The sequence below is a fragment of the Ornithorhynchus anatinus genome, chromosome 4 (assembly GCF_004115215.2).
Source record: "Ornithorhynchus anatinus isolate Pmale09 chromosome 4, mOrnAna1.pri.v4, whole genome shotgun sequence".
Classification (NCBI taxonomy): domain Eukaryota; kingdom Metazoa; phylum Chordata; class Mammalia; order Monotremata; family Ornithorhynchidae; genus Ornithorhynchus; species Ornithorhynchus anatinus.
Genome location: NC_041731.1, coordinates 28,724,846 through 28,737,540, shown reverse-complemented (window position 1 = coordinate 28,737,540; position 12,695 = coordinate 28,724,846). Strand labels below are relative to the sequence as shown.

General features: G+C 44.2%; 1 protein-coding gene across 3 annotated transcripts in view; it reads right to left on the bottom strand.

The window, feature by feature from the left end:
* Window positions 1-12,695, bottom strand: part of LOC100077751 (CMP-N-acetylneuraminate-beta-galactosamide-alpha-2,3-sialyltransferase 4) — a 62,069-nt gene that overhangs the window by 37,177 nt on the left and 12,197 nt on the right. The window contains exon 1 of one of the 3 annotated variants that reach the window (XM_029063431.2): window positions 9,121-9,185. The exons of the other annotated variants lie outside the window; for them this stretch is intronic. The gene's annotated coding sequence lies outside the window, so the exon portion shown is untranslated. Of the gene's footprint in view, window positions 1-9,120; window positions 9,186-12,695 lie in introns of those variants that run through there. 3 annotated transcript variants of the gene reach the window in all.

The following is a 12,695-nucleotide window of genomic DNA, read 5'->3' as shown; positions in this document are numbered from 1 at the left end:
AATAGGAAGGATTATTTATTAGTCATTATTTTATACTCATACAGGGCTTTTCTTGAAACTACTCTAGGCACTGGCTGAACATTTAAAAATCCTCAACCTCCCAAGATTCTTTGTGAACTGGAAACTATTCAACTCACAGGTGTCATCAAAGTCTTGCTGCCCACTGGAGATTTAAGGACGTGCTCATCCATAAAGGAAGGGGAATTTGAGGTAAGATGGGGGTATAATTGGCAGCAAGGGGACAAAATTATTCCAGATTAGGAGGAGATGGCAGGGTGGGGCAGAGAAGAGAGACAAAAAAAACAGCTGTGACAGGCTGCAGTGTGTAGTTTTCACCCTTTTTGGATAATGGTGAGCTCAGATGTGCTCGGCCCATAGTAAGCGCTTAACAAATACCAACATTATTATTATGTGGGCAGAGGATGGCTTTCTACCTGCTTGGTGAAGTTAGTTACTTCTCTAGAACCTCCCTTGGGAAATCCAAATCAATTAAGAGAAGAGCAAACTCTCTGATAATGAAAAGACTGTGTTCTTTGCAAAACCCTCACATTAAGGCAAACTCACATTAAAGTAGTTCCCCAATCCAATGCCCCAGGCATCCACTAAGGCACAGGTGCACACAAACCATTTCTTGCTACAGTGGGAAGCATTTGAATGCAAACAGGCATGCCATGTCAGACCAACACTCCTGAATTCCCAAACCACCTTCTAGCCAAAACGCATAGTGAAAATGCACTTTCGGGCAGAGCACTAACTACATATTTGGGAGAGTGCATGTTGCCTACCCTCAAGGAGCTGACAGCACAAAGCAGGAAGCCAGGTGACAAAAATACTGAGAAAAAGGGGGAACAAGGAATTCCAGGCAGCGGATATAGTGTAAACAAGGGGAGAGAAGCAAGAGAGAGGAGAGCAAAGGGCCATGAGAATATTTGCTTGGAAGGAGTTTGAAGTAGGGAGTGGCATGTAAAGAAAGTGGATTGGTAATAAGAAAAGAACTGGTGCAGAGCCTTCACATGAGTAGTCAAGACCTTTTGCTTTTTAGGTATGGAAATTTGTAGCCATTGTAGTCTTGTAAGGAGTAAAGAGATGAGTGCTCAGTAATATTTTGGGAAGATGATATGGGAAAATGGGAGAAAATTCCATGAAGCAGATTTTATTATATAAAATTTTACTTATAAAATATGGAGCTTCTCCCCTCTATTGACCAGATCAGTGGTGAGAAAATGGCATCCTGTGACATCCTGCCTGCCACTCACTGACAATGACTATCATCATCATCCATCACCAATAGCATTTATTGAGCACTTACTGTATGCAGAGTAGGCATTAAGTGTTTGGGAGAGTACAATACAACAGAGTTGGCAAACGTGGTCCCTGCCCACAAAAGGATGAAGGCATTGATGTCTGATACAGGCACTGGGAACCATTTCCTAAGGAATAAGTCTGCCTAGAAGCCAGAGTGTCCAGGTCCAGCTTAGATCATAGGCCTACCGGACAAGGCAGAGCCCCATTAGCTCCCTAAAACCTGTCTCATTTTCTACCCCACTACCTATCTTAAAAGGCATGTTCACTAGTCCAGTTCCAATGATCTTGAGTGAATACCAGAGGCAAGGAGGTGAGGGATGAATATTACATATTAATGCAGGGATATTGCTATGGTGTTTTCCTGGATGCCGCACAAAATAGATGGGCCTCCAGTACATTTGCATAAGATTCACATCAGCCTCCAGGGATTATGCAGTCTATTTTCAGAAAGTTTCCAAGTGAAAATATCATTGCTTTCTCAATAGATGCCATTTCTTGATTCTCCCTTCCGGTCACCGAGAATCCCTAAACTTAATCCCTTCCCCATCAGAGAACAACAGAGAAGGAAAGACACAGATATGGGGCCAGGCCAGGCAACGCCCAGGGACCCCAAGATCTCCTGACTATTGCTCTTGTCTCTGTTTTCTGTGTTTTTTTTCCCCATACAACAGACTATAAAGGACAACACCTTGAGACGACTGCTCCGGTCATCACAGAACCTGGAGGCTCTTCCCCATCCTGCAATACATGCACTCTTTTCTCCAAAGGCATAATCTCTCCTGCTATATGTACTTATCCCTAACATTTCCTATTCTGTTGGCTATCAATTGCTTCTAAGATTTACTAAGTTTACTGCACAGAAGCCCTGAAATCCACTGAGGCAAATCAATCAATCCATTGACCTTCATGACTTCCTACAATAGGCAGAGGGGCTATATACTGCAAGCTAGTTGTGGGCAGGGAATGAGTCTACCAACTCCGTTACAGTTAACTCTACCAAGTGTTTAATTCAATGCTCTGTACACAGTATGTGCTCAGTAAACGTCTTTGATGATGATGAGCCTATCCTATATGCAGAGTACTATCCAAAAAATTGGGAAGAGTAGACTGAAGGAAATACATGATTCCTGCCATCAAAGAGTTTACAATCTAACAGCTTTCTACAATTTCTGAAAGCAGGAAAAAAAGCACTCAACACAGAGATTCTGCTCTTCTTCTTTATCTATATTTTCGCCATCAGATGCATAACAAAAGCTCACTGTTTGCCTGGCCTTGAAAGTACCTTCTTTTACACCTGAACAATGAGTTCTTTAGTCTTATCTTTTACCCTTCTTCCATTATTACCCAAGGGTAGCCAATTATCACCCTCGAGTTTTCTGTCTGGAAGGTATGGACGTCTTTCCCATAGCCATCCTATGTGGGAAGCACATCTGATGGCCTATTTGGAGAAGAGGAAGGTGATTCAGAAACAGAAGTTAAAATGTAGAAACTCTAGTGATGGCAGATCACAGAAGTGCATATTATGGGGCAAATGAAATGAAGTCCACTTTGACTGTGGGCCCCAGAGAAAGATGCTCATTAACTATGCTCCAAGTGACACAGCTGAAGTCACGAGACAGCTTCAGCATTCTAATGGGTGGTGGTGGCAAGTGAGCCCCTCATCCATGTGCTCTTACTCCCTTGCTGTCCCCTTTGTGGCAGCAAAGGTGGACTTCAGGCAGATCCCTTGCAAAGGAAGGGACCAGGGAGCTGCCTTGGGATGTGGACTGGGACAGAATAGACTGGCTCTGAGTCTTGAGGGATGATGATCAGATGGAAAATTGCTTTCCTGTTAGTCCCTTCTCTGTTCATTTTTCCTGGGGGGCTGGCTGGGCTTGGCTTCAAAGACCTCTCTGCCCATTTCCTCAAAACCCAGGGTTTCCAGGAGCCTCAAGGCCAGTTCAAGTTCCTCTTGGATGGAATTCTTTCTTCATTCATTCAATAGTATTTATTGAGCGCTATGTGCACAGCATTGTACTAATCGTTTGGAATGTATAATTCGGCAACAGATAGAGACAATCCCTGCGCAATGACGGGCTCACAGTCTAATCGAGGGAGACAGACCAACAAAAACAAAACATAGTCACATTAAATAGAATCAAGGGGATGTACACCTCATTAACAAAATAAATAGGATAATAAAAATATATACAAAATGAGCACATTGCTGAGGGGAGGGGAAGGGAGAGGGGGAGGAGCAGAGGGAAAGAGGGTTTAGCTGAGGGGAGATGCCTATCAACCTCCACGAAACAAAAACTCCTCACTCTGGGCTTCAAGGCTCTCCATCACCTTGCCCCCTCCTACCTCACCTCCCTTCTCTCTTTCTACTGTGCACCCCTCACACTCCGCTCCTCTGCCGCTCACCTCCTCACTGTCCCCCGTTCATGCCTACCCCGCTGTCGACCTCTGGCCCACATCCTACCACTGTCCTGGAATGCCCTCCCTCCTCACCTCCGCCAAACTCTTCCCCTCTTCAAAGCCCTACTGAGAGCTCACCTCCTCCAACAGGCCTTCCCAGACTGAGCTACCCCTTTTCCCTCTGCTCCCTCTGACCCATCTCTACTCCCCCTCCGCCCTCATCCCATCTGCCAGAAGCTGGAGGGGAATAGGGAGAGATTTTCCAACTGTTATCTGGATCTGAGGTAGGTCCCAAATTGTGGCCTGAAACTGCCCTGGCCTAGTCAGCTGGGGATATTCTGGGGCTCCAAAAACTGCCCCCATTCCCAACTCCGGGTCTTAAGAAAGCTCCATTTTTGACAATGATGTGGCATTTGGGTCATACAGCAATGCTGTTGAGGGATTAGAGCTAGGGCATAAGATTAGGAGTGCAGATTTTGTAACTGATTTATCCATCATCCTCTTCAGAAGTAGCATGTCTTAGTGGAAAAACATGGGCTGGGAGTCAAAGAACTTGGGTTCTAATCCTGATTTGCCACCTGCTTGCTGTGGGATCTTGGTCAAGTCACTTCACTACTCTAGGTCTAAATTTCCTTACCTGTAAAGTCGAGATTAAATACCTGTACTCCCTTTCTTTTCACGGAGAGGTCTCTGTGGGATGGAGATTGCATCTGACCTGATTATCCTGTATCTACCTCAGCGATTAACCAAATTATCATCATCTTCACCAGTATGAGTGCCTACCATGCATGAAAGCTGGCACAAAGCACTTGGAACAGTTCAACCGAATTAGAAAACACTAAAATCCTTGCTCTCAAGGAGTTTATAATCTACATTCCAAGATCCTGGGCAAGTCATTAAAGCCATTTCATGTCTCACTTTCTCCACTGATGAAATATGACTGACATGTCTGTCCTCTCAGCAACCTAGGATACAATGATGAGCCCTGAATAAGTTTACCCCAAAGAATGAGTCAGATAAAAAGAATTGCATGAAGTCAAAGTTATCATCAGCCTCATCCATAACTATTAAAGCAATCATTAACCCAAAGCATTATCATTGTCAGATTAATAAGTAACAATAATAATAATATTGGCAGTGATATTAATCTCTATTTGTTGCCTCCCACTAGCAAGAAGAACCAGCCTGGGACCCTGAGTAACTTAGCTGACACGATTTAGAAAAAGAGGGTGACAAAGTGATTCTGCAGCCAAACCAGGTGGCTAGTATGCCTAAGTTGTTTCAATTGAGGGTTGATGTTAGAAGTTGAGCATAATACTGGAATTTGGTGCCCAGTGATGGCACTGAAGGAGTGCAGATGGCCCTTTGCCCCACTCCAGGAAACAACAGATGTACATTATGTGATGCATGTTATATAACAAAGGATCATGGAAAGACTTTGAGTAAAGACACAGAATCTAAACCATATCTGCTGGCAGACGTCCACTATAAAGTAGCCCAGAGTCAGTGCTCTCCCCACCCTTTAAACAGGAACACCACTTCCCAGCCACAGGACTGGGTGCCAGCAGTGAAGGCAGAGGCAGAATGGGCATTTAAAATTAAAATACCAGACCTAAGCCATCCAGTGCTATAGCAGTACAGGACAGAGACCAGCTGAAAACTGGATGTATGGTCACCCTACACTAGAGGAAGTCACTTCCAGTGTAAAGAAACTGATCCTGTTGTCCAGAGGACAGAGAATTACATAAGGACCAGCTACTGCCTTCCCCCTACCTCTAGGACAAACAAGCATGAGGCATCAAAACTATAGAGAATCCATGGAAGGGTTAAAAGAATAGTAGTAACAATAGCATTTATTGGGTGCTTTTTGTGATGCACTTTACTACATGCTTGGGAAGTACAGAATGTAGAAGTGACATGTTCCAATCAATCATATTGAGTGCTATGTGCAGAATACTGTACTATGCATTTGGAGAGTACAAGAGTACTCTTCCAAATGCTTAGTACAATGTTCTGCACTCGGTAGGTGCACAATAACTATGATTGATCACAGTATAACACAGCATGGTGTAGTGGATAGAGCATGGGCATGGGAGTCAGAAGGTCTTGGGTTCTAATTCCAACTCTGTCACTTGTCTACTGTGTGGCGTTGGGCAAGTCATTTCACTTCTTTTTTGGTATTTAAGCACTTACTATGTACTTCTCTATGCATAGTAACCTCAGTTATCTCATCTGTAAAATGGGGTTTAGGGCTGTGAATGCTATGTGGGACTTGGACTGTGTCTATCCAGATTATTTTGTATCTACCCCAGTGCTTAGAACAGTGTCTGGCACAGAGTAAGCACTTATCAAATACCATTAAAATAAGATGAACAGTTGATTGGGCGGGGGGAAGACTTGAAACTGCTAGGTCAATTAATTACTCTCCAGTTAAGCATGAAACTAATGAATATTCACAAATGTGGGTAACACTGCAGGAGAAATCAGTGTGAATTTAAGGGTTTTAAATCCACTTCCAGGGTAGTAGACCTAATGTTAAGGTGAGTTTCCTAGGGAAGACCCAGAATCCAAATCCCTTGTAAAGCTAAGAGTTCTGTGACTCTCATTTTGTTAGGAAGGCAGGTTGGCCTAGTGGAAAGAGCACAGGACTGGGAGCCTGCAGATCTGGGTTCTTGTTTCAGCTCCTTTATGACTTTAAACTGGTCAGTTAATCTTTTTGTGCCTTTAATTTCTTCATTTGTAAAGTGAGGACAAAATACACATTCTCTTCTTCTTTGACTTTGACCCCAATGTGGGACAGAGATTGTGTCCATTCTGATTATTAGGGTCTTACTACATGTTTAGCACTGTGCCAAGCGCTTAAATAGATGCAAGATAGTTGCTATTATCATCACTATTATTAAGCATAGTGATACTAATAGAGAGTTTGTGGGTCTAGGAAAAGGAAGTCTGCAATTCCTTTGCAGAAGCAACACCAAGACAAAAGATGATCTTACAATTTGTACTTAAGAAACTTGGGTGCTGTTACGTTTGATTTCCTTTCAAATCACTGAAGTGCTTTTCCGAGGGCTGTTGAAGGTAAAAATGCCTGAAAAGCCTCTCTTAACAGCATCTTTCCTTAAGATACCTGAAGGATAAACTTGAACTCTTAAAAGTTCAAGTTTGGATAGCAACTTCAAACTAAAGGATTTCCAGTGGTCTTCAACCAGATTACATGCATTCTGTCCAAACCTTTACCAAACTCAAATCAGGACACGTCCAAACTCTCATCAAGTAGCAGAACTGCCATGCGAAAAGCATGCCACATTCAGTAAATTGTATAAGGCTCTGCTCACAGGAACTATGAGAAGCAGCATGACCTAGTGGATAGAGCCCAGGCCTGGGAATCAGAAGGACCTGGGTTCTAATACCATCTCTACCACTTGTCTGCTGTGTGATTTTGGGCAAATCATTAACCTCTCTGTGCCTCAGTTACCTCATCTATAAAATGAGTATGAAAATTGTGAGCCCCATGTGGGACAGGGATTGTTGTAACCTGATCAGCTTGTATCTACTCCAGTGCTTAGAACAGTGCCTGGCACATAGTAAGCACTTAAATACCATTAAATAGCAATAACAACTAATAAAAACTGCCCAGCTGGGAGGATTCACGGTATAGAGAGTATCAATCACATTTACTGAGCACTTAATTCACGATGGTCCAGGCACTTGTCGGATGCCAGCTTAACTACTGCATCAGCCTACTCCCAGACCTCCCTCCCTCCAGCCTTTCCCCTTCCCCATTGCACTCTGCAGCCCAAATCATTTCTTTTTAAAACGTTGTTCTGCACACTTGTCTGCTCCTCAAAACCTTCAACGGTTGGCTATTCCTCTCTGAATCAAGTGGAAATGCCTCACCATTTACTTTAAGACCCATGATCAGGTATCTTCTTCCTACTTGTCCATTCTTCTCTCTATACATCCCAACTCATACTCCTGGTTCCTCTCAAGATAATCTATTAATATCCTGCTGATACCCTCCTTCCTGCCTGGAACAACCCCAACCTCCCACCCCTGCCAATCACACACATTCACATCTAATGGTCTCCTCATAGTTGAACTCCTTTGAAATCACATCTCCTCCAGGAAGCCTTCCAGATGGATCTTCTACTTTTTTGGTGTTGAGGAATTTGTTAAGCACTATGTGCCAGGCACTGTACTAAGCACTGGGTTAAAATAACATCCGTAATTTCAGTACTTAAGCACTCAACTGTCTATCTGTAATTTTCACAAATGTCTGTCTCCCCGTTAAGATGATAAATTTTTTGCGTGCAGGGATCATGTCTGCCAATTCTACCATACTCTCCCAAGCACTTAGTACAGTGCTCTCTGCCCATAGTAGGCCTCCAGCACGGTGGTCTTCCCACATATCCTGATGACTGACAGACAGACAGCACCTTCTCCCTGAACTCTCTATCTTAGCTGGTTGCCCTACCCCCACCACCCTCACTTATATCCACCTCAGTCAAGTCGGCCCATCCCCAGTCTCCCTACCCTGCCTCTTTGCCTTTTCATTCCCTGCGGTTAGCGTGGCCACCCACTCTGACATCAGACAAGGAGACGCACGAATCACATCAGTTGTGGGGTACTGTGATGTCAGTTGCCCATTTTAAAAAACAGTACTGATCTCACATTCTCTCAGCGTCCCTCTGGGAAAATTCCCCCATCTTCCGTTCCCTTCCCAGGCCCGAACGCACGCTCCGGGCTGCCCCTGAACTGAGGAGCTCTGGGGCAGGAGCTGCGGAAATAGGGAAGAATTTTAAGACCGCCCTAAAAGGATCCTGCACCGCCTCTGTCCCCACACTGGGTCTGTCTTTCCTACTTTATTCAATTCAATAGCATTTATTGAGTGCTATGTGCAGAGCACTGTACTAAGCGCTTAAAATGTACAATTCGGCAACAGATAGAGACAATCCCTGCCCATTGACGGGTTTACAGTCTAATCAGGGGAGACGGACAAAAACAAGACAACTTAATCACGATAAATAGAATCAAGGGATGTACACCTCATTAACAAAATAAATAGGGTAATAAAAATATATACAAATGCTGTTATACAAATATATACAAATATACAGTGCTGAGGGGAGGGGACTTCTTAGATTAGAGGCCCCTGAATGGTCAGGGAGCATGTCTCTCACCTGTGTATTTTTCCCCCCGAGCTCAGTAAAGTGCTCTTCACACAGTAGGGCCCTAAGAACCACTCGATACTACTAAAACTGGACTCCCCAGCACATTAAAAGGAGTTTTTGGCTCAGCCTACTTCGTCACCCCTGCTGCCTGGGATCCAGTCAAATTGAGAGGTTAACGCCTCCAAATAAAGGCCAGAACAATTCTCCGAGAGATCCATTTCGGCTCCCTACCCTCGGGAGCACTCACCCCGGGCCGCGATCCTCGTGGAAGGGGACAGCCTGGGGCTCCTGAGCCAAAAAGACAGGACTGGAAAATCTCCCCAGGACAGAGGGACACCAGCTCCTCTTCCTCATCAGAACAGGAAGAGGACGTTTTGTCGCCCCCTAAGGGCAGGCTCCTGCACTTCCTCACCCACTCCTATCCCCAAGTGCAGGTCTACTCGAAGACAGTGTGAGGCTAGAACCTTCTTGTCCCAGGGAGAGTGGGAATGGAGTCCCTATTCACACAACCCCCTCCCCACCTTTTGCCTTGTTCCCCCAGTTTAATCAAATAGCCACCTCTCTGTAAAGTGTGAGATAAGAAATCTCACAGCCCAGCTCCTCAGGTTAAGCAGTCATCAACAGAAAGGAAGCGTAGCTTTACTTTCCAGTTCTCAGGCGTTACATCTGGACTACGTGGCAGCCTGGATAATGAAAAGGCTCAATGTCGTTATGGGATTGATTATATCAGAGCCTGTGGGCTCAAAATCTGGTACTAAGAGGGTGGAGCATTCATCTAGCCTACCTCCTAGGCAGAGGGGGAGTCACAGCTCTGTTCAGAGATAAACAGGCTCCTTTTCAATCCAGCCTACAGAACAAGATTAAGCCTGAGATCAATGGGTCAAGTGTGTTTGCTTTTATTTATTTGTGTTATATATAAGGATTGCATGGAGAAAAATGCCAGGAGACAAGTTAAGAAGCTGTCTGGAACACACCAATGCCTGACGGATAACTTGAATCAGGGTTCCTGATCTTCTGAGAAGGACTCTTTTCTCTATTCCAGTTGACTTTAGAGGTCAAGGTGCTTTGCTGGCATAGCAAAGGGCTAGATGTTAGCTGAGATTATGTTGCCCAACAGTTCCCAGAAACCACTGAGTTTGTATGGTTCCTTATCCAACCCCTCACTCATCCCCACCCTCTCCCCGCATGGTAAGGAAGTTACCTGCTACAGGATTGGCAACTCCTGACAACACTTTTTGCAAAGGGTATAATAAAAGGGACTGACTTTCAAAATTTAATCATTTGATTAAAAGTGGTAAAGAACAAACATTCCCTAGTATGTTGGTAGAGGGACAAGAAGAGAGGGAAAATGGTGGCAGCTAAACAGTCTCAGAACAAAACCCACTTCCCGGCATAAGCCACTTTAAAAGAGGTGGTGATGGAGTGGTGGTGACTGTGGTAGCGATGATGCCCAGAATTCCTCCTGCCCCTACTTTGGTGTGGCTGCTGCATCTTAGTAATCAAGGAACCTGGATTCTAATGATGGGTCTACTACTTGCCTGCTGTGGGTCCTTGGGCAAGTCATTTAATGTCTCTGGGCCTCAGTTTCTCCATCTGCAAAATGGGGATCAAATGCCTGTTCTCCCTGTATCTTAGACTATGAGACCCATGTGGATCAGGGACTGTCACTGATCCAATTAAATTTTATTTATCCCAGCTCTTAGGACACAGGAAGTGCTTAAATATCACTATTGTTATTTTTGGTTTTTACAGGCTTTACAGACATAACTGTAGAGTCCTTAAACAGAACTCTGTCTTCCTACCAAACCCTTCCTCTTGGAAAAGCAGCATGGCCTAGTGAATAGAGTACCGGCCTGAGAGTCAGGAGGACCTGGGTTCTAGCCCCACGTGGGGCAGGAACTGTTTCCAACCTGATTAGCTTGTATCTATCCCAGTGCTTAGAAGAATGCCTGGAACATACTAAACACTTTATACCTTTTTTAAAAAAAAGACAAAAAAACAACAACCCTGTTGTCTTTGTCTTTCCCATTGCTGTAGACAATGCCACTAACCTCCCTATCTCACAAGTTCATAACCTTGGTGTTGTCCTAGACTCATCTCTCATTCAACCCACATATTCAGTCTGTCATCAACTCATGTCAGTTCCACCTAAAATCCACACTTTTGTCTCCATCCAAACTGCTACTACGCTGATCCAAGTGTGTATCCTAAACTACCTTGACCACTGCATTTATCTTCTCACTGACCTCTCTGCCTCCCGTCTCTCTCCACTCCATACTTCACTCTGCTGCAAGGATCATTTTTCTAAGAAAACATTCAGTCCATGTCTCCCCACTTCTCAAGAACTTTCAGTGGTTACCCATCCACCACTGCATCAGACATACCTTACAACTAGCTTTAAAGCACTCAATCAGCTCCCCACCCTAACCTTACCTGACTTCCAAATTCAGTCCAGTCCACACACTTCACTCTTCTAGCAAAAGCTTGCTCCTTGCCCCAATTATACCTATATCACCACAAACCCCTTTCTCACATCCTTCCCCTTTCCTGGAATTCCATCACCTCCATATGCCAGGCCACAATTCTCTCTACCTTCAAATAATAATAATAATTGTGGTATTTGTTAAGCTTTCTATGTGCCACACACTTACTAAACAGTGGAGTAGATATAAGATAACTGGGTTGGACACAGTCCCTGTGCTTCATAGGGCTCACAGTTTTACTATCCAATTTACAGATAAGGTAACCGAGGCCCAGAGAAGTGAAGTGACTTGCCCAAGGTCACACAGCTGACACATGACAGACCTAGGATTAGAACCCATGACCTTCTGATTCCCAGGCTGGTTCTCTATCCATGACACCCTATATGGCTCCCAGTCTCAATCCCCATTTTACAGATGAGGAACTGAGGCACAGAGAAGTTAAGTGACTTGTCCAAGGTCACACAGCCAACAATTGAAAGAGTAGGGATTAGAACCCAGAAACCTCTGGCTCCTAGGTCCATGCTCTGTCCACTAAGCCATGCTGCTTCTCCAAGCCTTACTGAGGTCACATCTTCTTCAAGAAGCCTGCATCAATTAATCCCACTTTTCTCCAACTTCCTCCCCCTCTGTGTCCTCTATGTACTTAGATCTGTCACGTTTTGGATTTGGGTATTTGCCCTACAGGATTTATGTACACATTTAAGAGTCATACATTATGAATTCATATTAATGTCAATCTCCCCCTCTAGAATATAAGGTTATTGTGGGCAGGGAATGTGTCCACCAACTCTATTATATTGTATTCCCCCAAGTGCTTAGTAATCATTCAATCAATACCATCAGTGAAGATCAATTTTAACATTACCCCTGTGAATTAGGAATGGATGGCAACCCTGCCCTACTTACAATCCCATATGAAGTGAGTTAGAACTGTTTGCCCTGCTTAGGAGTTGAGGAAACAAAGGCACAGAGAGAACAAGTGACCTGACCTAAGTAACACAGTATGAGAGTCACAGAGCCAGGATGAAAATCTACAGCCTCTAAGTTTCTGGTGGGTTGCTTAGCCCATTCAATAGACTAGAAGCTTAGTCTCTGGAAGGACCTTGGACAGCAAAATGACACTCTTTGATTCTGATCTCTTCTGCTGATGACAAAGCCAGATGCCTGCCTAAGAAACAAGGCCAGATTGAAATTTAACATGAGGCCTGCTGACTCCAAAGAAAAAGCCATACATGACTGAATGCTTGACTGTTCCTCCAATATTCATCTCCTACTAATCTTCCAGGCAATACCCCTTTCCAACTTCAAGCCTTCTGAGGCATCTTTTCTGTATGATCTA